The 26,084-nt window shown below is 46.0% G+C and overlaps 1 long non-coding RNA gene across 1 annotated transcript in view; it reads left to right on the top strand.

Annotated features, from left to right (window-relative positions):
• Nucleotides 1-26,084, top strand: part of LOC128351810 (uncharacterized) — a 74,508-nt gene that overhangs the window by 4,384 nt on the left and 44,040 nt on the right. The window lies entirely within an intron of this gene.

The raw sequence follows: 26,084 nt of genomic DNA, 5'->3' as shown, positions 1-26,084 counted from the left end.
CCCAATCTTTGTCAGGTTATAGAACAGAGTTCTTTAGCTAGAGCCTAGTTTGGGGACGGGGTGATTTCTAGGTCTGTAGGATAGGACGGATTGGTTTGAGTTAGAAAGGCCACAGTAACCCTGTACCTTTTGCCTTCCTTTCCCTTAGACTTGCCCCACTGTCACTCAGTCCCCTAAAACAAAACAAAAAGCCATCTCCCAAATAAAATCAGCTTCTTTATTTGGGGGGATTTAATTTTTAAATAGCGCTGTGTGGCATACAGAGCATAAATAGACCACTGTGATCCCACACCCCCTTAAAGACACTTCTTCTCCCTCCCATCAGGATTAGGGCTTAAATTAAAACAAAAACAAAACCAAGATGTCTGGGAGGGTGCAAAGCAGAGCCAGGAGCAGAGTGGCAGGCAGAGGGAGGGATGATGCAGCTGATCATGGTGAGTGACAGAGAGAAGGGTCTATTCCCTGAGTCATCTGCCCTGCTGATGTGGTTGCATGCAGACTCTCCTATCCGGGGGAGCCTGGCCCTGCAGCACAGCCACCTGTGGCAGCAGAGGTCAAAGTGAGAGGGAGGCCCTCCCTTGTCAGAGAAGAAGTTCTTCGTCCTGTGGCAGCGGAGGAGGAGGTGCCATTGGCTGCTAGCCCAGCCAGATCGCTCTATCCATCATCCCCAATCCTTGTTGGTAGTGCGAGCCATGCCCCAATCTTAGACTGAGGAGGAGCAGGATCTACTTCCACTTCCCTGATCTTCTCAGCCCCAGATGGAGGGTGGCAGCAGAGGTGGTGGTCCCCAGAACAAACCAGCAGCCACAGTACCACCACCACCAAAATGGTTCTAGAATTATAGCAGCCTGGTGTGAGACCACTTTGAGCTTCATCATGGTGACCCACACTATGTTTTCTACATCCACTGAAGGACACAAATCAGTAAGGGTAAGGACCATAAGCATCTTACACCAGTGGGGATGCTGCAGCTCCTGCGGCAACATCATCCGGGGGTCCATACTCCTGCTGGCAGCAATAGGCCTGGTGTATCCTAAACTAGTGATAAGACACCTGCTCCCAAGCAGGGGAAGTCGCCCATGCAATGGGTGCAGTCAGTGGGCAAGTGGTCGGGTTGCCCAGAGCCTCATCTCATAATCTGGGCTATTGGGGAGATGATCCCTTTGGATGGCCATGCATTCTAGGTGGTGGAGAATGCCAGCTTCTGCAGGCTGCTCCATTTGCCTCCAACTACAGCATACCATTATGCATCACCTTCAGCAGATGGGTGGCGTCCTCCCTGTATTGGGTGTGCAGGGAGGCCATGTTGGGGTTGCTGTGCACAGCAGCCCATCACACCAATGAGCATTTCACTGCGGATCTGTGGACCAGTCCCAGTGGGAGGCACGCTGCTTTTCTGTCCCTCACAGTGCATTGGTGGGGGCAGGAGAGCAAGGGGACATCTGCTGCTTGTGACATGGCCAGCCACTCCCATATCTCAAAGCACAGGTGGGCTGTGCTGCATGTGGAGGTGCTGGGCACTGACCACACAGCAGGTGAGCTGTTGACACCCATGGATCACCAGGTGGAGGGTTGGCTGTCCGGGCAGCCAGACCTTTGCCAAAGGTTCATGGTCACCAACAGTGAACATAACAAAGGCACATGACCAGGTCAATTTGTGTTCATCTATTGTGTGGTGCACACTCTGAACATGATTGTGTGGGATGTGCTTGGCCCTGCTTGGGCTACAGCCAGGTGAGACATCTCTTCTGCAGGCTCTGGGTGCCATCCTGACACAGCGGCTCTTGTGGAGAGGTGCCACAAGATCCTCAGAATCAGAACTTTTGTATGGTGTCCCTCAGCGCTCCATACTGCCTGCGATGTTGCTTAACATCTACATGAAACCGCTGGGAGAGATCATCAGGAGATCTGGTGCAGGGTGCTATCAGTATGCTGATGACACCCAAATCTATTTATCCATGTCAGCATCATCAGGAGAGGGCATAAATGCCTGCCTGGAGTCGGTGATGGGCTTGATGAGGGATAACAAACTGAGACTGAATCCAGATAAGACAGAGATACTCATTGTGCAGGTTCGAAACTCGAGAGACAATTTTGAACTGCCTGTTCTGGATGGGGTCACACTTCCTCAGAAGGAACAGGTATGCAGTCTAGGGGTGCTTCTGGATCCAAGCCTCTCCCTGATGTCCCAGGTTGAGGCGGTGGCCAGAACTGACTTCTATCAGCTTCGGCTGATACACCAGCTGCATCCATTTCTTGAGATGAACGACCTCAAAACGCTGTTACATTTTCTGTTAACTTTCAGATTGGATTACTGTAATGCGCTCTATGTGGGGCTGCCCTTGTATGTAGTCCGGAAACTACAGTTGGTTCAGAATGTGGCAGCCAGACTGGTCTCTGGGTCATCTTGGAGGGATCATATTACTCCTGTATTGAAGGAGTTACACTGGCTGCCGATATGTTTCCAGGCAAAATACAAAGTGCTGGTTATAACCTATAAAGCCCTAAACAGCTTGGGCCCTGGGTACTTAAGAGAACATTTTCTTCATTACGAACCCCACCACCCATTGAGATCATCAGGAGAGGTCCATCTGCAGTTACTACAGACTTGTCTGGTGGATACTGAGGGACGGGCCTTCTTCGCTGCTGCTCCAAGGCTTTGGAATGCGCTCCCTAGTGAAATAAGAGCCTCCCTTTCTCTGACAGCTTTAAAAAAGTATTTAAAGATACACCTGTTCACCCAGGCTTTTAATTAATATTGTTTTAATGGGTTTTAATGTTGCATCCTATTTTTCAGGGTTTTAAATTGTTCTGATTGTTTAATTGCTGTTTAATGCTATTTTAATTGTTAATTATTGTTTACACTGTTTTATGATTTTGGTTTTAATTGTTGACTGATTGTAATGGTTTTGTTTTAATGTAAACCGCTCTGAGCCTTTCTGGAAGGGTGGCATAAAAATTGAAATGAATGAATGAATGAATGAATGAATGAATGATATCCGGCCATTTCCACTGAGTGAAAAGGGTAGGCAGATGCTCAAGGAGAGGCAGCTCAAGCTCCACCTACCTGAACACCTGATCCTTCAGGATGTTCTGACTAGGCGGAACTCCATCTTTCTTTTGCTCTGGCACCTGGCAAGAGTGGCTTGTAAGTGTGCAACCTATCCAACCAGAATCGGGCACTACCTTCCAAGGTTGTCACTCAAGCCATTCTTTGTTGCCACAAACAACTTGCGAGCCAAGAAAGCAAAGGTGAGCCAGGCTTTGCCCACTGCTCTTCTCGAGGAGATGATGGGTGAGCTTCAGACCACACTGACCATTGGGGAAACAATCACCTTGGCAGGTCAGCTGAGGACTGGAGTGGTGGATTGGCTCAACACACCCCTGGGTGCATCAGCAGTGCATGCTTTGTCCTGCCTATGAGATCCAAATGATGAAGGGCAAAGCTGTCACCCATGACCAGCTGCCCAAGTAGAGGGACCTCCTGGTTGCAGAGGTTAGGCAAGCAGAGGAGAGGAAGCTGGGGTGTAACCAGGAGGAGGATGCTGGAGCACCTACTGCTAGTGCACAGTCCAGCTCTAGCAGCAGCATCACTGCCACTTCCCGGTCCAGCAGTACGGTGTCCCTGGCAGGGTCAAGTGAGCTGGTGAGCTGGTTCTGCCGTCTGCATTCCACCTGGTGGTTCATGGAGGGTTTCCTCAGCACCTTGCCAGGGGTATAAGAAGAGCCCATCAAACCCTGCAGCAGTGTGTGCTGCAATACTTGCCAGGGGCAGGCCGAGAGACAAAGCCAATCCAGTTTTGGACAACGTGTTGCCAAATCTGGCCAGACTTGGTGGTGTTTCCTGGATGGTTCCTCTCATGCCTGCCAACCAGCACCCAGAGCGAGAGGGTGTTCTCCATGGCTGGGAGCATGGTGACACCCCATCACATATGCATGGATGCCGGCATGGTGGAGTGGCTAATCCTCCTGAAGGCCAACCTCCCCCTGCTGGGCTATCCAGAGCTGGCCATGGAAGGCAATTGATGCATGGTCACCCCCACCCACAACAACACCACTTGCAGCTCACCCCATGCTGGTCAACACCAAACCCCGATGTGTCATAGTCTTCCTGTTGTGCTGCTGACATACGCAGACATGCAGGCAGGCAGGGATATACCCTGGAAAAGAAGAACAAAAACTTCTCATGGTAAGAGTATGAGCTTTGTTTCTTGTCAGGAAATTGCTCTATCAGGCCATGATTGCTCTGTCCTCCTGTCTCTCTGTGGCAGGCAGGCAGGCAGGCAGGTAGGATGGATGGAAGGAAGGAAGGAAGGAAGGAAGGAAGGAAGGAAGGAAAGTTTGATTTTGTGGTTTGTCTCAGCACTAAGTATAATATGCTTGCTGTGCTATTGCTTGCTGTTAATTATCTGGTTTTGCTGGATCTCAGATTGACAAATGCAGAACTTGGGTGCCTGCCCACCTTGAGTTGTGGTTTGTTCTGTTTGATAGATGGTGTAGTGGCAAGAAATGGACAGTGGCAACTCAGCTCTACTGGGTGTAATATTTCTTTGCAATTGCTGTGATAATCTCCATGTCTGGCCTTGAGACTAACTTGAGCTTCACTCACTGGTCTGCTCTGCAATCTGCATTGCAAGGTATACTCAGTCAAAATGTGGCTGAAGTTCCTCTAGTTGAGCGTATGGCTATGCTTTCTGCTCAGGGTGCTGCTGTGGCAGCTGTTGCAATGCTAGGAAGTAATGTAAGGAGCCATAATTGTGTGTGTGAGAGAGCAGCTTTTGCCAGTGATGTCACTACAGTGCAGGCACTGTGGCTGGCAGTGGATTCAGGATCAATTATTCTTTTGGGGGCATTTTGGGACTGTGTGTTTGGCAAAATGTGGTGTTCCGTGTTGGGAGGGACTATGTGCTTCTGTTCTGCAGTGTTTTTCAAAGGCAGGGTTGCAAATTTTGTGCACTATGCTTCAACCATAGGGAACAATGGGAAACTCAAGGCATCACCATTGTTCCCCAAGGGAGGTCCTACGGTTGGGTGGTACAGCGTGATGGATGCTACCTACTACCAAATTCACAAAACAAATGGACAAGCAGGTGATTTTTATAAAATATTTAACCTCCCCCCCCCAAAAAAAACTCCTAGGATCTTATGGGTTTTTGGGGGGAAAGGTTAAAAAACATTTTTAATTGCCTGCTTGCCCATTTTTTTGTGTGGATTGGGTGGTATAGGTAGCATCCCTCATGCCATACCACACAACCCACTTTTGTGTCCCTAGGGGGACAATGGGGTGATTAGAGTTCCCCATTGTTCCCTATGGCTGAATCAAATGGAATTTTTATTGAAATAGCTGGCAATGGCCACTGTTTTGATTAATTGAGTTGAGTATTCTTAATTTCGATACAAGCTCAAATCAAGTCACAAAATATGATTCATGCACATCTCTAAGGCCTTCCTAGTTTAGCATTCTGTCTCCAGCAGTGGCCAGCCAAGTAGCCAGAAATTTCACATGCAGGAAATAGAAGTGATGTGTTAGTGCACTTTATAGAAACAGTAAGATATATTTCTGTGATGTTTAAGTGTTCAAAAAAATATTTCCAGCCGCAGACATGGCATAAACCATAAAATATGTCACCAATATCTAAGTTCCACTGAACTGGAGCTTCTAATAGTTGCACAAACTAGTTGTGCACAGTTAGAGTTGGATCAGGGCCAATATGGCCAGAAGGAAAAGGAAATGCAAAGGAAAGCAGCAGGTGTGTCTCAATCCTGTGCAAACTAGTATGCAGTCACCAATATGCAGTCACCAATATGCAAAATAAGATTGTTACCAAACAGATGATACTTTTTTCCATACAGCAATTCTGAAAATAAATCCTTATTCTTGCCAAGCAGTAACTCCCTTCATAAAGACAAATCAGAGCAGTTATCTGAGCTTTCTTTTATACATAATATACTATGCACCTATGGGTATATTGTTTTGTGTGTATTGTTTTAATGGAGAAAAACATATAAGTTACTCATGTTCACTAGGAAAGCAGGAAGGAAAATTTAGAGAGTGCCATTTGTTTTGAATGGAGGGTATGATCAATGGTGCTGCTAATTGTAAAGCCTTTTTTTTTTAAAGCAGTGCATTAACATTTATGGGCTCTAAATATTTAATTCTGTCTTTATCTACATACCTGTTTATTATTTAAAAGCTGAAACCCTGAACATACCTTGCCTCAATAAAAACTTCTGCTTTTTTCATCCCTTTCCTTCCCAACTGCTCCCCTTTTGAGATCAGTTGGGAAAATATGAAATGAACTGCTAATGCTACCTTTATGTGACAGTCATGCATACTGATGGATGATTGCTTTCAGTTCAAAGGTATGGAGTGTTTTCAAAGTCTGACATCAATGGCGCAATTATACCTCTTTCACTTTGTCAGCAGCCTGCATGCTGCTGCAGCTTTATTACCCTTCATGATGGCCACTTTTTCTCAGCATTGAGATCATGTAGGGCTGATTGACTGTCTGGTAAGAAGCCTATATATTGACCTCTGTGGGTTATGAAAGTTGGGTCTAAATGAGCAGAATCATTTTCACATCTGTAAACGTGGAGATTTCCATTTCTACTCTGACTGAATCTTGATTTCGTGTATGCTTTGCACAGGGTTGAGACACACATAGTGCATTCCTTTGCATGTCCTTTGCTTTCTGGCCATATTGGCTCAGATCCAACTCTAACTGTGCACAATTAGTTTGTGCAACTATTAGAAGCCCCAGTTCAATGGGACTCAAATGATCATCTCATCTCATATCATCTCATCTCCCGGGGTGGAAGGTCACCCTTATGCAAATTTGCATCTGTACTGACTCCACATGCAGAAGAGCCTGTTATCTGCTGGCTCTTAGCTGTATCACACAAATTGTGCAAACCTTTTTAAAAGATCTGTACATATATGTATTACTCTGTAGGGTGATGCACTTTGTACCCAAACATATACACAACCATGGAACCCTCCTTGTGATCTACCCACTGTGTGTTGCTTTTTAAGAAAGAAATAGAAGACATCAGGAGGAGATTGAGTGATCTAGTGGAAACAGTTCCAGTTTCACGGCAGAACCATGAGCATGTGGTTGGATCCATGTGATCTCCTCAGGGCCTGAAAAGTCCTGGGCCCAGTTACATTAGAAACAATCATTCAAGAAAATTGTGCTTGGTCTTGTTTGTTCACCTAAGTTTTATGCATTGGGTCCTCCCCGCCCGCTCCCAAAAGTTGTTAGTAATGAATAGCTGCATTCTTAGAGGAGGAATACTGCTTGCTGCAGTTCACCTACTTTCCATAACCCCAGCAGCCAGTACCAAGGCCTCAAGAGACCTAAGTTTTGGGCAGTGTAAAAAATATGTTAAAAAAAAATAAAATAAGAGGGGGGAAAGGAACTGACAAGCAACCACATGCCAAGACTTGCTCTGAAACCAGCTCAACAAATCCTACTTCCTCAAGCGTCTGACTTGTTCGGTTTCTTACAGGCAGCCTTCCAAGCCACACCCACTTCCTGCTTTACTAACCACCTGACTTCAGCACCAGTAGACTCTTGCTTCCAAATCAGCTCCTGTAAGAGTTATGGTGGAGTATTTCAGGGGTAGCCATTGTGGGTAGCTAAACACTCCTGTCCTCCTGGGTCAGCTGGCAAAAAACACCTATTGCCTCCACAATGAGATTGCTGTTTCATCCCACCTCCTTCTCCCTCTTCCACCAACACGATCCCATTTGCTTGTCCCATGATCTCAGTTCAGTGGAATCCATGAACATACACATCTACCAACTCTCTGCCAACTCTCAAGACCTACAAGTTTTCTAGGCCATTTCACACGCCTGCTTGAGCCTACCAAAGCTTATGTTGCAATACATTGCTTAGTTTTTCAGGTGTTGTTGAAACCTTTTGTTGGTTTTACTGCAATAGATTAACACACAGCAAACTTCTGGAATCACTACAAATTGTTTGCTCGTTTCTTTTAACTGCATATGTTTTAATATCTAGGGCTTCAGTGCTATGCACACTTACTTGAGAGTGAGTCCCATTGAACATAATGGGACTTACTTATGAGTAAACATGATTAAGATTAGTCTGTAAATCATTGTTTGTAATGCTTTACTTTAAAAAAACACACACACCACACTTCTAGTTTTGGTTTGGCCCTGCTACGTCCCGAAACATTTTCCTGGCATGGAGCCTGATCTCCAGGCCTGGAGATAAACCGATGGGGAAAGCATTATCTGCTTAACACCTGCATTTCAGTCTGCTGTAAAGGCAGAGGTACAGGGTCAGTAAAAAAAGTTGGCAGTCCTAAAGCCATGCCAAGTGGTTCCTGCTGAGACCGCTTGGTGTCTCTAATCCTTCAGATACTTGATTGGGCTTAATCATTTCACTTTGTCAAATCTTTCTCGCCTGTTCTGCATTGATACTTTAACTGCCTTATTGCATGGTCTGTATATGATAGATTGGATCCACAAATCACGTGATTCCCCGCCACACATAGTTTCCCTAACTACTGGACTGCATCTCCATACCAAGATACAATCACTATGTGCCATTTTGAACACTGTGATTGGTTCAAGGGCTATTGAGGTTTCAGTGTGGAAGCTATATGTTGTGGAAAAGTATCCCTGTTGATAATATGAAATCTTACCAAGTAAGATATGTAGTTGAAGTAGTTCCAAGGGAGTGGTTGTGAAGCCTCAAGTCCAATACTTGACATCTCCAGTTAAAAGATCTCAAATGGTGTGGTAGACTGGCCAATCATTTGACTCCATGAAAAGCGGCTTCTACATGAGAAGTGTATCTGTACTTCTGAAGACACTTAAATAAAGATGTACAATTCTATCAACTTGGCATCTAGAGAGATGATTATTGTATCATTTAATTCAGGCCATTGGTTTACCCCCCTTGTGAGGTAGATGTCACATTATGTCTTGAAAGCCAAGTGGTTTCTGGCACCTCAGGCACAAAGAAGAGAAAGAGAGAATTTGTGTGCTTTTTATAGTGTAGCCTGCAAGCATGTGTTACAACTTGGGAGTCTCTGGCACAGTTAGTGCCACCAGTACTCTTCAGCCTGACAAAGCATTTAAAAAAAGTGGGGGGGGGGGAGGAACTGGGGCAAGCTATCTGTAGCAGAGAGCCACACCAGGGGAAGATGAGACAGCTGGAGATAATGCTATCCTGAAGGTTGCACTGAGAATGAATCTTTTTGCTAAAGGAGGCGATGAACATTAGAGGATGTTAGAAATGTCTTGCTCCAAATCAGTAAGCCACAAACCATGACCTTTCCCCATCTCAGAATGATTTTGTTCTTCTTGTTACTCTTCTCTTGGTCCCCTATCTAAAGAAGCAACTAATTGTTGATGTGTGAGAGACTGTGTGATATGAATCTGTCCTAGACAAAGTCAGACTTAAATCTGTCTAGCCCAGTATTGTGTATGTTACACAGGTTTAGGGACAGTGATTCTGTCTCATCAAAATCTCTCAAAAGACTTTCAATTATAAGGAAAAAGTGCTAAAATTGAAACGTGCATGGAATTGCAAGATTACACTCTGCAAAGCACTTGCCTTTTAATGTAAAGAATATTCTACGCAAATACAAAAAAAATTAATGTATCACTCCCAGTATTTAGAAGTACAAAGTCACAATAGGCCTCAGGCATGATGACCCAATATCCCGAGTTTCTTGGAATATAGGTCCCCTTGCTGGATCCAGATGAAGATCTAGAGAACTTTGGATCTAAAAATCTAAGTCTACTCTGGTTGGTAGTCATCCTCAAAGGTCTTAGGAAGAAGCCTTTTGAACTCTACTACGTGAAATCCTTAACCTAGATATGTCAGGATTCAACCTTAGCTTATTGTGCATGCAAAGCATGTGGTCTGCCATTGAATTCTGGAACCTCTCAAGACATATAGAGAAACTGAGAAAGTCATCCATTGTCTCTTCTTGGGATGAACTCTGAAATTCCTCTTCAGCTTTCAATTTCTCCTTGGAGGAAACCTGAAATTCTCTTTCAGATTTCATTTTGGAGAAATTTCAATTATAACATTATAAGACAATCTGCCACCACAGCTATAATCAAGATTTTAAAAAAATTTCTAACGGAGGCATCTCTGTTTCACGAGTGTAAGCTTGACTGCATACTTTTACCTGTATTTAAAATCAAGCAAGGGCATTAATACAATAGGAATCCTCCCCCCACCCAGCAAAACTCCCCCTGCAAAACGTATGTCAAAGGTTATTCTGAAATTCTCCTCATCTGAATTTCTCCCCAGATTTGGCAGTTCTGATTTTTTCATTCTTGTTTCCGAAGCAGAAATGATGTACTAGAAATTCTCTAAGTATTTAATTTCTGCAAATTAGGCAATGCAAAAAGGCAATACTGAACATGGCGAGGGTTCCTCTGACAAACTTGGACCCCCGTTGAGGGGTTGGGGAATGTATAACTAACCAACACATTCCTGATTCCTCCTCATATATCCACTGTTTGCACAGAGGAATGGGGGAAAGTCTTCTGAATACAGCTCATGTCTCACCATTATCCAGTTTCATTCCTGTAAAGTGTTCCAAGTGAAGGCATCCCAGAGAATGTATTTGTCCTAAAGGCAAAGCTCATCTCATAAGCCCACAGTGGGCATATTTATGTGTTTTCTGCTTCGTTTCTCACTCCATCCTCCTGCTGCTTTACAGCCATTGCAGTTATACTGTAGTGGACTCTGTGGAGGAGGACATGATTCTTCACTTTGTGCGAGACTCTCAAGGTGATCAAAAGTTTCATTTGTGCTGTCTCATCCTTTCGAGTAGCTCTGCACAAATATAAATTCCTTTATACACTCAGTGTTTTCTCCCAGGCCTTGAGATGGGGATGGAACCTAAAGAACCTCAGTGCCAAGAATGGCAGCATGCTTGATTCAGGGGCACCTTACAGTCCTTTTTGGCCTCAGCTATTTCCTGATCCGGACAACCGCTAACATTGGGCTTACCTCAGGGGCTTAATGCTGTAAAGGCATTGGTACCAGAGAAAGAAAGAAATCAGGAACACTGTTTGCAAAGCCCTCAGTGACACAGTTCACTTCTTAGTGCACTTTAATAAAGTGGTAACCTATTTAACTCTAGCCTGGACAGCCTTTTGCCCTATTAAGACTATGAGGTAGTTTGGATGAGTGGTTGGCAGCTCATGTGTTGAGAGCGAAGATGTGGTGAGAACGTGTTTGCTCTGAGAGCACTAAAGGAGGTCCTGAAATGCTGCTGGGATGTCCTTTAATCACATGAAAGGGGCATTCATCCAGATTGCCTCTCTACACATGCTCCTTTTGGAGCATAATAAGTCAAAAGAGTTTCTGTATTGCTTTTCCTGTAATGTAAGCAAATGTTCAGTGTTTGCCTTAAGCATAGCATTTTTTGCAATGAAAGAGAAGGTGTTCACCCTGCAGACTGGATTGCATAGGTGAAATTATGCAGCGATTTATGGATAGGGTTTAACCTCCAAAGTCTTTGTAACACCACAACCATTTTTGGTGGATAGGGAGGACACGGGTGGGGGCAAGACCAAGCTTACCTTCCCCCCAGATGATCACCAGGCATGTGTGGAATGTGCAGATCATGTACCCACACAAGCCAAGCTGCTCCAGCAGCATTGCATTCTGGAGGCTGGGAAAATGCGTCCCAGTCTCCAGATATCCCACAATGCCCCCACGTGATTAGTGCAGTGCACTGGGGGAATCCCCCATGATCCAGGCACTCTAGGCACCTGACTCTAAGGCTGAGTGCAGCCTAAGCTCACACACGACTCCGGCCCTGGGGTTAAGGGCGCATGTGCCCTTAAACTGTGGCTAAAGGCTGGGGTAAAAGGTTGGGCCACCCACAAGGGCAGTGCCAGGATAGGGCTTGATCCTGGCACTCCACACAAGCAGCCCATCCCATGCCGAGCTGCCCTAGCCTGGGTTGGGCTGCTTTTGAGAACAACCTTATAATGTTTAATTCAGTTCTGTTAATTTCCAAACAAACTTAACAACACACTTTCCCACTATAGCTAAGTGCATGGACATCATTTTTCAATTGAAGGTATTTAACACAGCTGAAGTTTTCTCTAATACTGGGGCAGCACCAAGATGGCATAACCACAAGCTCTTCGGAAGATCTCATACACTCATATACTTCAGTTGTGTACTCTGAGCTGGAGTATTAATTTGGATACAATCAGCTCTCTACCCAACTGGTTAAGGACATGGCTGCTGCCAATTTTAGTGAAATGTACTACTGGTTTGTGCCTCATTTGGAGAGAGAGAGAGAGAGAGAGCCATTGTGCTGGTGCTGGCTGCCTGAAAAGGATATATTGGCTATTGTGATCTCATGCTGATTTTGCCCACTTGAAGGAGAGGGACTGGCAATTGTGGCTTCATGATGCTGTTGCCTGTGGGAAGGAGAGACTGGATATTGTGACCACATGCTGACATTTCTCACCTGAAAGAGAGAGATTGGCCATTCTGGCCACACGCTGATGCTGCCTGCCTGGAGGAGAGAGACTGGCTACTGTGGCTTCCTGCTGATGCTGCTCATCTGAAGGAGAAACTGGCCAACATGCTTTCCCACAGCTGTTCAGCTGAAGGAGGGAACAGTACTGGCCCTCTATGCTCACATGGAGCTGATCAATTCCATGACAAAAGGTACCATCTTCTCTGGACCAGACAGATTTCTATTTTCTTTCTCACATTTCCATTCACTCAAATGCAAGTTTCAACCCACTTTAGGCTATGATAAGCCTACCTCCATCACTGGCTTCTAGTGATAGCATCTTTCAGTGCTATGTCCATTGCATGTCTGTCATTTCTTTAATGAATGGCAGGCACTGGAAAATTCACTACCAAATAGGGATGAGCAAGCATCAGAAACTCAGTGTGAGAAGGGCAATAGTTATTCCTACAGAGAATAGTGGACAACTAAAACACAAATGAACATTATTTTTTAAAAAACAAAGCTAAATACAAATCAAAACTAAAACTCATATTTTATCTTCTGCACACCCCTAATAATTTTATCCTCCTGTCAGTGGTGGCTGGTGCTCCCTGGAACTATGGGGGAAGTGGAGGTGCTAAGCAGGTAGGTGATGGGTGGAGCCACAGGTAGTGAGAGGTGGAGTCAATTGTGGGTGGTACAGGAGGCAAAGCCAATTGGGGGCACCTGCAGCGGTGGAGCCAGGACTAGGTGGGTGCCTTGGCAATAACTAGCAATGTGTAGATTTGTAGCCAACGAGTAAGATCAAAATACAAGCACATCTCAATTGCTCATCAGCAGAGATATAGAGAGATATGGAAAACATCAGTTGCTTTAAAGTGCTTAAGAGGACTACAGTCGTGTGTAGATTTATATCTAACATGGCAGGATCAAAAGACAAGCACACAGACACAGACACACAGGAAAAGAACTGTACAAGCCAGAAGTAAACCACAGACCAGCTACAAAAGGCTGCTTCTGTGAAGAGTAAATCTATTCTGAAGTCATTAGGGCAGCTCTCTCTGCCTGATTATTTCAAAAATGAATACTACTACTAGTAAACAACAAGAAGAAAAAACTCTAAGCTAGAGTGGTACAATGGTTAGTGCATGGGACTAGAATGAGGAAATCCAAATCCCTCTTCAACCATGAAACTGACTGGGTGACTCTGGAACAGTTACTTATCTCTCAGCATAACCTTCCTCATTCATTCATTCCTTTTGTATACCGCCCCATCCAAAGGCTCTAGGCAGTGCACAACAACACAAACCCAATCATTTAAAACAACCAATGTGAAAACAAATTTAAAAGCCGATTAAAACCACTGAAAACATTTAAAAGCAGTTTAAAAACCCTGGAAAGCCATAGGGTTGTTTGGAGAATGAATGAAACCATATGTACCATTCCGGGCTTCTTGGAAGAAGCACAGGCTACACATTAGAAGTAAGTAAATCTATATTTTATTCTATTTATTTTATTTATTCATTCAGTTTTTATACCACCCTTCCTAAAGTGGCTCAGTGCGGTTTACACTAAAATAAAATATATATATCATTTTTTTTTTAAAAAAAACAACTATTTAAAAGCAGTTTAAAATTAACATTAAAACTAAATAGAATTAAAAGCCAGGCTAAAAAAAAAAGGGGGGGGGGTATTTAAGGCTTTCCTGAAGGCCTCCAAGGAAGATAATCCCCTCATATCTGTGGGGAGCACATTCCACAACCTAGAATCAACAAATGAGAAGCCCCTATCCCAGGTTGCCACTAGATGAACCAATGGCATCCAAAGGCAGACCCCTTCTGATGATGTCAACGGGGATCTTGTAGAGAAAGGAACTCTGTCAGGTAACACTGACCTAAGCCATTCAGGGCTTTAAAGATAATAACCAGCACTTTGTACTTTTCTCGGAAACATATTGGCAGCCAGTGCAACTGTTTTTAGAACAGGCATAATGTGGAAATAAGCCACAGGTAAAGCAGAGACCAGCTACAAAAGTGGAGAACAAATGCATTCTGAAGTTACAAGTGCAGCTCTGCATGCCGATTTCAAAAAAATGTATATATAAATAGAAAAAGCACAGGTTTTTCCAATGATGCTTGCTGCAGCAATGAACCATCTCCTGTAACTTAGAGGACACCATGAGAAGCAAAGATGTATCAGGACACGACCCGCTACTCCATGCCTGCTGAGTTGCTGGGTGCCACTTAGCCTGGGTGGCCATCCCCAAAAGCAACAATTTTTTTAAAAAACAGAGATCACTTCCTTAATCCTTGCTCGATGAACCATAACCCCCAGAGAACATATCAATGTTACAGATACTGGCATGATACAGAGGAAAACCTGGTTAGCTCTCTCTATAGTAAAGAGTTTTTTAAAATTATTTTCCTTCAAACAGAATCCATTCCTTCTAAACACCACACCCACATCGAAAGCCACTTCTGCAATTATTTGAAAAGGAGTTTGGACTCAGAAATTGATACATATGCCCTAAAGAACTTCCTGGCTTCTTATGCCAGTCTCTAATCTAATTAGTCCAGTCTTACAGTTTGCTGTTCCATCCAAAGTTTTATGGCATACCATTTTGGGAATGAACCATAATGCTTTGCATACAGATCATATCACAAGGGAGAGAAAGCAGAGACTGCATTCTACCCCTCCAAAGAAACACAAAGAAGCCAGCAAAAGACCAAACTTACTAACAGCCAGGCAGCCTGCCTGCTCTCTAACCAAAACAGTGATTGGATTCTGAATAGCTAAAAGAGAAAGAATACCCCACCCTCTGGGACCTCTGATTGGCTGCCTGAAGAATCAATCAACCTAGTCCCTCTCAGATTGGTTGATAGAGCAGTCTTGGGAACACCCATATTGCCAAACAAAAGGGAGCGTGCTTATTGGCTCCTGCCTTATTAATATTAATATTTAAAAAGATCTTGGGGTTTTCATTTGTTCAGGAGGCTGCAGGCAAGAGTAGCAGGGAATAACAGAGAGAGGTAATAGGCATATAAAATGGAGAGGGACACACACACACACACACACACACACACACACACACACACACCTCTGACACCGACACACCCACCCACCATGGCTGACTGAGAAATTTAAGGTGAGCACTGCCCACTTTGCCCATAGATAAGATGCACCCCTGCCTCCTGTGGGTTGTAATTCTGCTCCTTTGTTAAAAACTCAAATGACAAACAAAACCTCAAGCCTTGCTGATCTCTTTGGTACATTTTCTTGATTGTACTTAGAGGACACTATAGAACTGTTAAGCAGGAAAATTACTCAGAGACCTCATGTCAATAATTTCTCCAGTCAACAGGAGAATGCAAAGATATAGAAGGCAGAAAATCATAAAAGAATTTATTGCAAAGCTTGTTTCTGATGCCTTTTGACCATAAAAATTCTCCTTTAGGAAACGGTAAGATATGAAAATCTTAAATCAATGATAACAAGTTAACCTAGAGTGTTGCTTTCATAGCCATGTTATCTTCCAGAATGCATCAAAGTGGATAGGAAGAAGGTAAATACATTTCTTCTGGTTCATGCAAATGAAGAATTAGATTAGAGGGGACATTTGCACTTTTGGATGGGAAAGTGGTTTGTGTATGTGCTTAACCCTTCCTGTACTCACTAATTAGTGACGTGTGCATACCATTGGTTCAACCCGTGGTTTGAGCACAGTTCAGGACTGCAATATGGAAACTTGAAGAAAGAGGAGACCAGTTCCTTACTTGCTCTCTGCTGCCCCCTGCAGCTTTCTGCTGGGGCAGTACACATCCCCAGAAGCCCCACGTGGCATCAGCACACACATGGCATCTGCACATGTGTGGGTGCCATTTGCATGGTCAGCAACACCATCCTGACTACACAAATGATGCCCATACATGCATGGACACCATGTGCATGCTCACACCATGCATGGCTTCTAGGGATGCGCTTCTGGTGGAAAAAGAGCCCCTGGTTGCACAGTGGTAAAACTGCCGCCCTGTAACCAGAAGGTTACAAGTTCGATCCTGACCAGAGGCTCAAGGTTGACTCAGCCTTCCATCCTTCCGAGGTCGGTAAAATGAGTACCCAGAATGTTGGGGGGCAATATGCTAAATCATTGTAAACCGCTTAGAGAGCTTCCAGCTATAGAGCGGTATATAAATGTAAGTGCTATTGCTATTGCTATACACCCCAGCAGGAAGCTACATGGGATGGATGAAAGCAGGTAAGGACCTGCTCTCCTTTTTCTTAAAGTTCCCGAACTGCAAGTCCAAACTATGCTCAAACCGCGGGTTGAACTGCTAATGCTCAGGCATATGCAAGGAAGAATCAAGAGGCAAAAGAAGAGTTAAGCAACTGCTTCCACCTGATTCTCTCCTGCAAATGCCCTCCCCCCCTCATTAGCATTATGATGGAAAGACAGCTTAGGAAGCCTCCTGTAGCTCTCTGTCATGGTTCAATGACAGACCAAATATTAAAATGGCATTCTGCTGAGGTTTGCATGACACAGAGAAGCTGCAGTTTCCCAAGACTAATGCTCATACTTGCCCTAAGCCACTGGGATGGGGTGAGTCTGAAACCTTAGTAAATAAGTAAAAAAGTAGTAAATCCATCCCAAACTCTACCAACAAGAATAATTAGACAGGCAAAAGAAAGGCAAGAGAGGAAATAAGTTTGGTAAAGTCATATATCTCTTTAAATCACATATACCCCACTCTGTCTCACAATCTAGTTTACAATCAGATAAAGATGAGAACAGAATAATAAAACATTCACACAGTTTTAAACAGAAATAAAAAAAGAAAATTAAGGCAGAAGAAAAAGCAGATGTGAAAAGAAAGCAAATCCCTATCCATTGTGGAACTGACATGTTTTTATAGACTCTTGAAACAACTAAACACTACTAACTTTTCTCTGTGATGTTACACACAGTCCTTAACAACTAAGCCAAGTGTAAGTGGGTTGGCCATCGACACCTCAAGGCTATCTCCTTTTTCTCCTTGCTGGTGGTTGTGATGTACAGACAGGTTTGGTTCAACTGTTTGGGTCGAACTGAACCACCCTCTGGGGGTTTGCAAGGTAGTTTTTTCCCCCTACTTTATTTTTCACTTACTCCCTCTGGGGGAGTTCGAGGAGGCTGGAGGGGTCAACGGAGGTTCCCAATCCCCCCCGCCGGCCTCCCTTAAGTCATAATTCGGCTCATTCTCAGGCCATGCAGAGGCCCATTGCCCAGGTGTGGCGGCCTCCAAAATGGTCGCCATGCTGAGTGGGGAATGCCGATGAGCCGAATTATGGCTTAAGGGAGTCGGGTGGTGGAGGGGGAACCTCTATGGATACCCCTGCTGCCTCGAACAACTCCTCAAAACAACTTTTAAAAATAAAAAAATAAAAACAAAAAACTTGTGACACCCCCCCGGACCAAACGGGGGGGGGCGGAGGTCAAGGGGGTGCCAGACCGAACTGGCCCAGTCTGGTTCGGGTGTGAACCAAACTGGAGCAACTGGTTCTGTGCACACCCCTAGCTGGTGGCTGCCAGGCATAAGCCAGGCATCAGAACTCATGACCCTGGTTCTCTCCTTAAGCGGGCCTGTTACTTCACAGGACCCACTTCACAGGGAGCCTCTCTGTTTAGTCTCAAAGGGGAGGTCAGTGGGCTCTGCTACTCCTTAAGCCCCACCCTGTATAGTCTCCTGCCTTCCCCCTTCTGTCGGCCCATCATCACCGGCCAGCTTTAAATAATCCCTGGCAGTCTCAGCGCTTCTCACAAGATCACAGATACGACTGAAGTCTCACGTCAGATCTTGTGAGAATGATGCAAAATCTCTTGGGACTGTGCCATGATCATGTGAGATGCTCTCGGGCCATCTCGAGGCCCGCAAGAGGACAGAGCATCTCGCCCACTCACTCTGAGGGCTAACATGGGGTGTTTTGCAGCATGGGGCCATGGCATCACTGCCAGGTAGTTCCAGGGCAGTGTCAGATGTCCCCTGTCGCAATCTGGGCTCTCTGGTGGCCTGTCCGTTGGTGCACTTGGGGCAATTCCCCGACACCAAGGTTTTTGGTTGTTGTTGTTTTTACCATCAAGCCAAGGTATTGTTGTGAGTTTGGCAGTCCAATTTTTGTGAATGGTCTCTCATTATGGTTTCACCCAAATTGTCATCTGATGGAAGTGCAGAATTATTCAAAAGAACCTTTCAGTGACTAAAGCTGTGTTCTGAATGGACAATTCAGCTTCCAGGGCTGGGCCATGGAAAAATGCTCTTTAGCATATGTGAGTGCGTGCAAGAATCAGCAGTTTGAATTTTGAATGGAGAGGGAGTTTCTAGGCCATTGGAATCAAAGTGGTCAATAGGACAATTGCAGCAAGAATGTACAGATTCTTGGCTTCAAAAGGAAGTAGACAGAATAAAATCAAGGTTGCAAGAGTCCCAGAATCCAAGGCATGCAGCAACCCACCTGGAACGTCTCACTGCGCCAAGAAGTAGGATTGGAGAGCAGAATAACACGGATGTTACGGGTGAGATAATGACCCCATTCACTTGTACCCAGAATGTTGGGGGGCAATATGCTAAATCATTGTAAACCGCTTAGAGAGCTCCGGCTATAGAGCGGTATATAAATGTAAGTGCTATTGCTAAGTGCTATTGCTATTGTAATGCATGTAACCCCTCTGGGGCTGAGGCTGAAATCCTTGTACATCCAAATGTGTGAAACCATGGTTTTGTGTCAAAAGCAACCTGCGGTTTCCCTTGGAAAACTCCAGTTTGAACCTTCAGTTTGTAGTGAGTTTTGCTGCTCCAACCTGAGGTTTGAAGGTGGCAGTGTCACATCCAAATGCAGTTGCCACCATAACCATGGTTTTGTGCTGTTTCTGGCACCAAAATCATAGAGAGGGCATCCCATACATGCCCAGGAATGTGTCTTCTCTATGCCTGCTGTGCTTTTCTCTGGTCACCTCTCTGAGCACTTTTCCTGCCCCCATTTCTCTGCACTCCTGAAGCTGTTGCCCAGCAACAGGGATGCTGCACTGTCACATCCCAAGCTTCTAAGACTGTCAAAGGGGAAAGTCACATTGGGGGATGCCCACTTTTCACTGTGTTTCTTGTTCCCCCCTTTCTCATTTAGAAGAGAAAGGGGAGGGGATGGCAAGAGGGACACTATGAGGCTATTCCCATGTTCATCCAAAATCGGGCTAGGGGAGCCTAGCCCGATTTCAGATGATTGTGGGAGCCACCGGGCTCACAGCTGAGCCCAGTTGCCTCTCGGTGGTTAACCCGCCTAAGTACCCCTCCCCTTAAACTGGGTTTGTGGAGCAAGTGCTCTGCAAACCCAGTTTTTCTGATCGTGAGTAGCCGTGATGAGGCTCTGCACCATGGCTACTCCTGAGTAGGCCCCCGGAGGGGAGGCGAAAAGCCGCCTCCCAGCTCCGAGGGTCTCTCCAGTATGCCCTGCGCACTCGTGCAGGGCATACTGGAGCTTCCAGGAGCCGCATGGCCCCCAAGCTCCCCAGCCCCCGCAGGCTCCATCACAGAGCCGGCAATCGTGTAGGCAGCTGACCCGGCCACCCAGGGCTCCCGCCCTGCTTGTGTGCGGGGAGCGCAGGCTTAGCCCGCTCTCCCCGCTTAGCTCCCCAAACCGGGTCTCAGTGATTGTGAGACCCAGCTCTATGTGTTTTGGTTACCAAAAATAAATTGGTCAAGAAGTATGTTCACAAGCACATGTTGTTGTGATGGTACCATAAATTGGGCAACCCATTTAGATCACTGCAAAGATAAGATATGGCAGGGCAGTGATACCCGGAGTCCACTTTAAAAGATAGCCCCACCAACTAATTCTTGAATATCTATGCTCTACAGTAAAGTTGGGGAAGGGGCAGTAGCGCCTTTATCGTTCATAATGTGTGATGATGCCCCTTCTCCCAATCACTGCTCTCTCATGTGAGTGAAAGGCCATGGGGACACGCATGTGGGCCGGGCAGCAGATGCCACCCAGCCTGGTTGCTTGACACAAGCATGGGTACCCCAGCAACACATTTCCCTATCTTGTTGACTCCCGCTGTGAAGCAGTCCCTCTGCCAGTCCGGTCATCCATTGGTACATATCCATGTTTGCTTTTGCCCCGAATGGTGACCCCACTTTCCTGGAATCACTGATAAACAGGAATCCCCTCACCCACGACTCCATGGTAGCTGATCTACATACTCCACAACACTGTCCAAACCTGGTAAATTTGAATGAGAGTAAAGATCTCTCCCTGTTCTTGGTGTTTCCCACATGGTACCACCCGGATACATGGAATGACCACTACTCATTGGGAGTATGAAATGGTTGCCTGGAGAGGAGGGGTCACGGTGCACAAGTTATATTATTTATCAGAGAGAATGCGGGCCACACACTACCAGACCCCCTTAATTTGGATGGTGTAACGCATGAGAGAGCAGTTCAAAAGAGGACCAAAGGTCTTGGAGCCTCTGGTCCATCCCAGTAGACAAGCCCTCTCATGAGATGGATAATCCCTGGACAGCAAGACGACACAGAGGGAAGAGTGTGCTTGGGTCTTCCTGGACTGCTTTGCTGGGTCTGCCATTGCAAGAACATCCTTGGTCACAGTGGACCAGACCCCAGGATACTTTGCCCTCATATTCACATTCCCTCGTCGGAAGTCATCATGATCCTTTCCTGGAGTAACACAAAAATGTTGCCCCTCATCTTCCCCCCCATTGCTAGAAACAGAGGCGGTTCCCACGATCAGTGGGAGCTGCCTGGGGAGGCTTAGCCCACTCTCCCCGCAATGCACACTCTCCCTGCCCACATGACTGCCGGCTCCATTACGGAGCTGGCGGGGGCTGGGAAGATCAGGGGCCACATGGCCCCCGGAAGCTCCAGCATGCCCTGCGCAAGTGCACAGGGCATTCTGGAGAGACCCCCAAGTCGGGAGGCTGTTTTTAAGCCTCCCGGTCAGAGGTCTACTCGTGAGTTGCAGCGGCGTGGAGCCACATTGCAGCAACACACGATTCAAAAAACCGGGTTTGCAGAGCACTCACTCTGCAAACCTGGTTTTAGGGCAGAGGTAGTTTAGCAGGTTACCTGCTGAAGAACCACCGGGCTTGCAGCCCAGCCCACTGGTTCACACGATGGGAGAAAATCGAGCTAGCCTACGCTGTCAGGAGAAGGGCATAAATGTCATTTAGAAGGATTTAAATGTCCTTTCTTTACTGAGGGGGTGGTCCATTCCAAAAAGGCACGATCGCTCTCAGCACACCCCCTTGTAGATTGTGGCCAGTGGCTGCCACCCTGCAGACATTCTGTCACTTTGCCCACAGTCTGGCAGTGTGAGTGCTATGGAGCTTGCTGGGATGTGGCCTGAACCTAGAGATTGCTGGGCTATGGTTGGACAAACATCTGTGATGTGATTTATGGTTACAAAAATTAACCTTGGGTCCCTGTACCCATGGTTTGCTGTTACATGTGAATATGGCCAGTGTTTCCTTGGAGAGAAGCTGTGAGCTTGTGTGACTGAGCCAGGTTGGAGGAAGTTAAAGCAACGTTCCTAAAGCAAATGAAGCTGATGATGCATAAACAACACCAACAGCAAACAACAGACCTTGCAGCAAAGCCAGCAGGTGATCAACAGCCTTGCAGCAAATATAGATGTCTGGCATAAACAATGCATGGAGGGATTTAGAACAACTGTGGAGGGGAGTCTAGAGCCTACACAGAAGGAGGTAAGAGCTTCGTCTGAGCAGCAGCTACAAGCGGCCCAGCTTCACCTAGAAGCCCAGTAGTGTCAGGAATGGTTGGGGGCAAGAAAGAATTAGGCCAAGATTAGATACCTGAAAGAAAAAGCCTGATAAGAATTCTGTAAGAATTGCTTGATCTGCCTGTACAAGGGACTGTACATGAACCTAGTTTTTGTTGTGATTGAAAAGAAGGGATTAGTTTTGAAGTAAATTGTACTGGAAACTTTATGATGGGGAAAAGATTCTACAAGCTGTGTTGAACCTTGCTTGCTTTTGGATTTCTAATCTGTTAGTTAACCTGCTCATTAATGGCCTCTGCTCCAAAGGAAAATGAGACTCCAAGCAGTATTCCCTCTAACAGGGATTTTCAGGTGTTGTTGACTACAACTCCCAGAATCCCCAGCTGCAATGACTTTTGCTTGGGGATTCTGGGGGTTGTAGTCAACAACATCTAGGAATCCCCGTTAGAGGGAACATTGACTCCAAGATGAGCATCATTTCCCCTGCAACTTCTTACACCATTCACAGAGGTGGGATTGGGAGGCAGCATCAGTCACTCAGTCTGAAACAGTGGCGGCTGATGTGGGTGCCACCGGGATGGCGGCGGGAGGCACCTTTATGTGTAAATTAGTAGTTGCTTACCTCCTTTTCCACTGCACCTGAAAGCTCTTCTCAGCAGTAGTGTGCCACCCAGCACCTGCTGCGCAGGAGGATTGGCTCTGTCACTCAGCTGGTGGAGACCATTTGCATGGCCTGCAAATGGTCTCTACGCATGTGTGGAGGCCAGCTGGGTGGCGGAGCTGATCCTCCAGTGCAGCAGGTGCTGCGTGGCGTGGCGCTACTGAGGAGGCTTTCCGGTGTGGTGGTACAGGAGGTAAGCACCTACTAATTTACACTTAAGGGTGCTGCCTGCTTCCTGCTGCCTGCCCCCTGCACCAGCTGCCACTGGTCTGAAAGGTCACACTTGCTCCAGTCTCCAGATTTCTCAGATAAAGATCCTCACCTACAGTAACGGAGGAATGAGTGAAAGCAAGAAGGAGTGAAGCTGGAGAGTGAAATGGAATGTTGGGTAGCGTAAGAGACAAAAAGTGTGACACTTGAGAAGACGGTTGAAGGATGACTGAGAGATTGTTGATGAAGAACTCTGATAAAAGAATACTGCTGGTTATGGTATCATGTATTAGTCAGACACATTATCAACTGAGCTGTTCCTGGAGTCCTGTATCTTGACTGAATCTTTATTTTAAAGCACCCATGTGCTCTCTTCTGGATGTATTCTGAATATAGTAGATCTTATCGCACATTCTTGCCTTGTCACTGCTCAGGCAGAGACATTACAGAAGCGTCCTGCTGAGGTGTTGGCAGTTTTTCGTTTTTGTGATCGCTTGGAGGGATTCTAGATCGAGTTGCCAAGATATAGGCCACTGGAAATGATCTTAATTTGGCATGCTAGTTGCCTCCTAGAAATCAGGGCCTTGAATGGGACCCCAGATACTGTAGGTCACCTGGGCAGTGTGATGGGATCCAAATTTGTGGGATTTGAAGTAGTGGGGTCTGACTTGGGTAAGATTTGGAAAGGGTGTGGTAAAGTTTATAAAAGATGGAATCCTCCAGAATGCTGGTTTGACCAAAACTTTAAAGAAAAAGAACACACAGTAACTTCCATCAAGAGGTTGTTGTTTAGTTTATTTCAGTGGTGGCCGGTGCAGCTTATGCCTTTGATGTGGGAACCAGCCCCACGGCTGTAGCTGCACTGCCTCCACCACTTGGCTGAACATTTCAGGGCTGAGCCTGGTAAAACCACTTGTATAGCAAGGTGTCAGGGAGTCACAACAGTTACGAAATAGGAGTTCGTTTTGTTTCAGAATTACAATTAGAAAATATTTGTTTGTATTTTAATTTCTGGTAAGATATAAAGTTATGCTGCAAGTTTTATACTGATTGTAGTAAGGTGCAGCAAAAGCACTGTGGTGATTTGACTGTGGGGACTGGTAGAAGAGGTCTGTTAAGATCTCTTACTGTTTCTGGATGGAGGATATGCTTTACTGTAGTTCTGGATAAAGGAGACAAGTATTGTTAAAGGGGCATGGGAGTATCCCTTTAGTTAAGGTGAGTAGGAAAAAAGGGATATGGTTTCCAAGGCAGTATCTCCAAACAAGCACCAGACCCCATTTCTAAGTGCTGCACCCATGGAGCACAAGGCAACCCTCCCCAGCAAGCACCCATTGGGCCAGTGAGTGTTTGCCAAGGGGTTATCTTAGCCTCCACCTCCTGATTTACAGCACTTAAAAATTTCCAAGCAGGCTTGGAAACAAAGTGTCTCTAAGCCCGCAACCACTCTGGTTAAATGTTGAATTTCCGGTAGAAAAATCTGACTCCAACTCTGATCCCGGCATTTTGAAATGGTTTAAAGACCTGAATCTGACATTTTTTAGAGTGGGGTTGGTGCACAGATTTATTTCCACATGAAGCATCTGTATTGCTAGAGAATTCTCCTGTGAGCTGAGCCATGACTGTTGTAGGATGGGTTCAACAGTTGGGAGGGGGCCCTGTTCTAGTGCATTTCATAAACTTTATCCTGACTCAACAGAAAGGAGGTTTTATGGTGCATTCCAGTAAAGACTGGATGGCAACACCATCCTGAGCTTGTCCCAAGCTCAGGGAGAAAGGTAACTGGATGCTTCTCAGTCACTGGCTTGCCTCTCTTCTGTCGGAAACTATAGACTTAGAATAGAAGATGCTCACAACTTAGGAGATGTTGAAGCTATTCTCACAACCAGAAGAAATCGGGCTAAGGGAGCCTAGTCCAATTTCTCCGGGTTGTCTGCTGCCACAGGAGCAGGTTGATCGTATGCTGCCGCAGCGTGGCATCACACTGCAGCAACCCATGAGGACACCCCCAGCAGGAGGCTGCAAGCTGCCTCCTAGGCTAGGGGGGTCTCTCCAGGATGCCCTGCATGCTTGCACGGGGCATCCTGGGACTTTTGGGGGCGGCACGGGCCCGATCTCAGCAGCCCCTACCGGCTACACGACAGAGCTGGCAGTGTGTAGGGCAGCCGATCTAGCCGCCCCAGGGCTGCCCTTTGATCATCTACGGGGAGAGAGGGCTAAGCCTGCTCTCCCCATAGACCTGACAGAAGCTCTTTAGCTTTAGCTTCGCTAACAACTTAGAGGATCATCCCATAGACCAGGCCTGCACAACGTAAGACCCTCTGTCAGAAGTATTATGCAGCAGCAGCAGGAACCATGAAGAACTCTTGGTCTATCCAGTGATGAGCAGCAACAACTCAATGCAGTTGGATTCTGGGCCGAAGCTCACTGATGCCATCCATCTTTCCCCTCATCTTTCCCCCTGACTCCAACCCTCTCCCTCTATTATTAATTTTATTTATTTATTTATTTATAAATATAATGTAATAATTAATGTGCTGAAAATTGATATTGGCTCCCACACACCAAGTCATGGTTGGTTCTGATCCACTGGGGCATTTGAGTTGTGCACCCCTGCTATAGAATATAGACGATGCTAGAGTCACTAATGTTGTTGAAGGATCCCTGTTGAGTGAATGTATGTACCTAAGTTTGGGGACCAGGATTAGACTGGGACTTCTCTTGGTGTACCGATTGCCCTGCTACCCAATGGAGTCCCTAACTGAGCTGACAGACTTGGTCTCGGGTTTGGCATTGGAGTCCCCCAGGCTTGTGGTGCTGGGGGTCTTCAGTGTCCACTTGGGACCAATTTGTCTGGGGTGGCTCAGGAGTTCATAGTGTCCATGACAACTGTGGGCCTATCCCAAGGGGTCTCAGGGGCGATGCACATTGCTGGTCACATGTTTGATCT

The sequence above is a fragment of the Hemicordylus capensis genome, chromosome 3 (genome assembly GCF_027244095.1).
Source record: "Hemicordylus capensis ecotype Gifberg chromosome 3, rHemCap1.1.pri, whole genome shotgun sequence".
In the NCBI taxonomy this organism is placed as follows: Eukaryota; Metazoa; Chordata; class Lepidosauria; order Squamata; family Cordylidae; genus Hemicordylus; species Hemicordylus capensis.
Note: the sequence above shows the minus strand (reverse complement) of the source record. Positions and strands in the feature narration are given on the sequence as shown.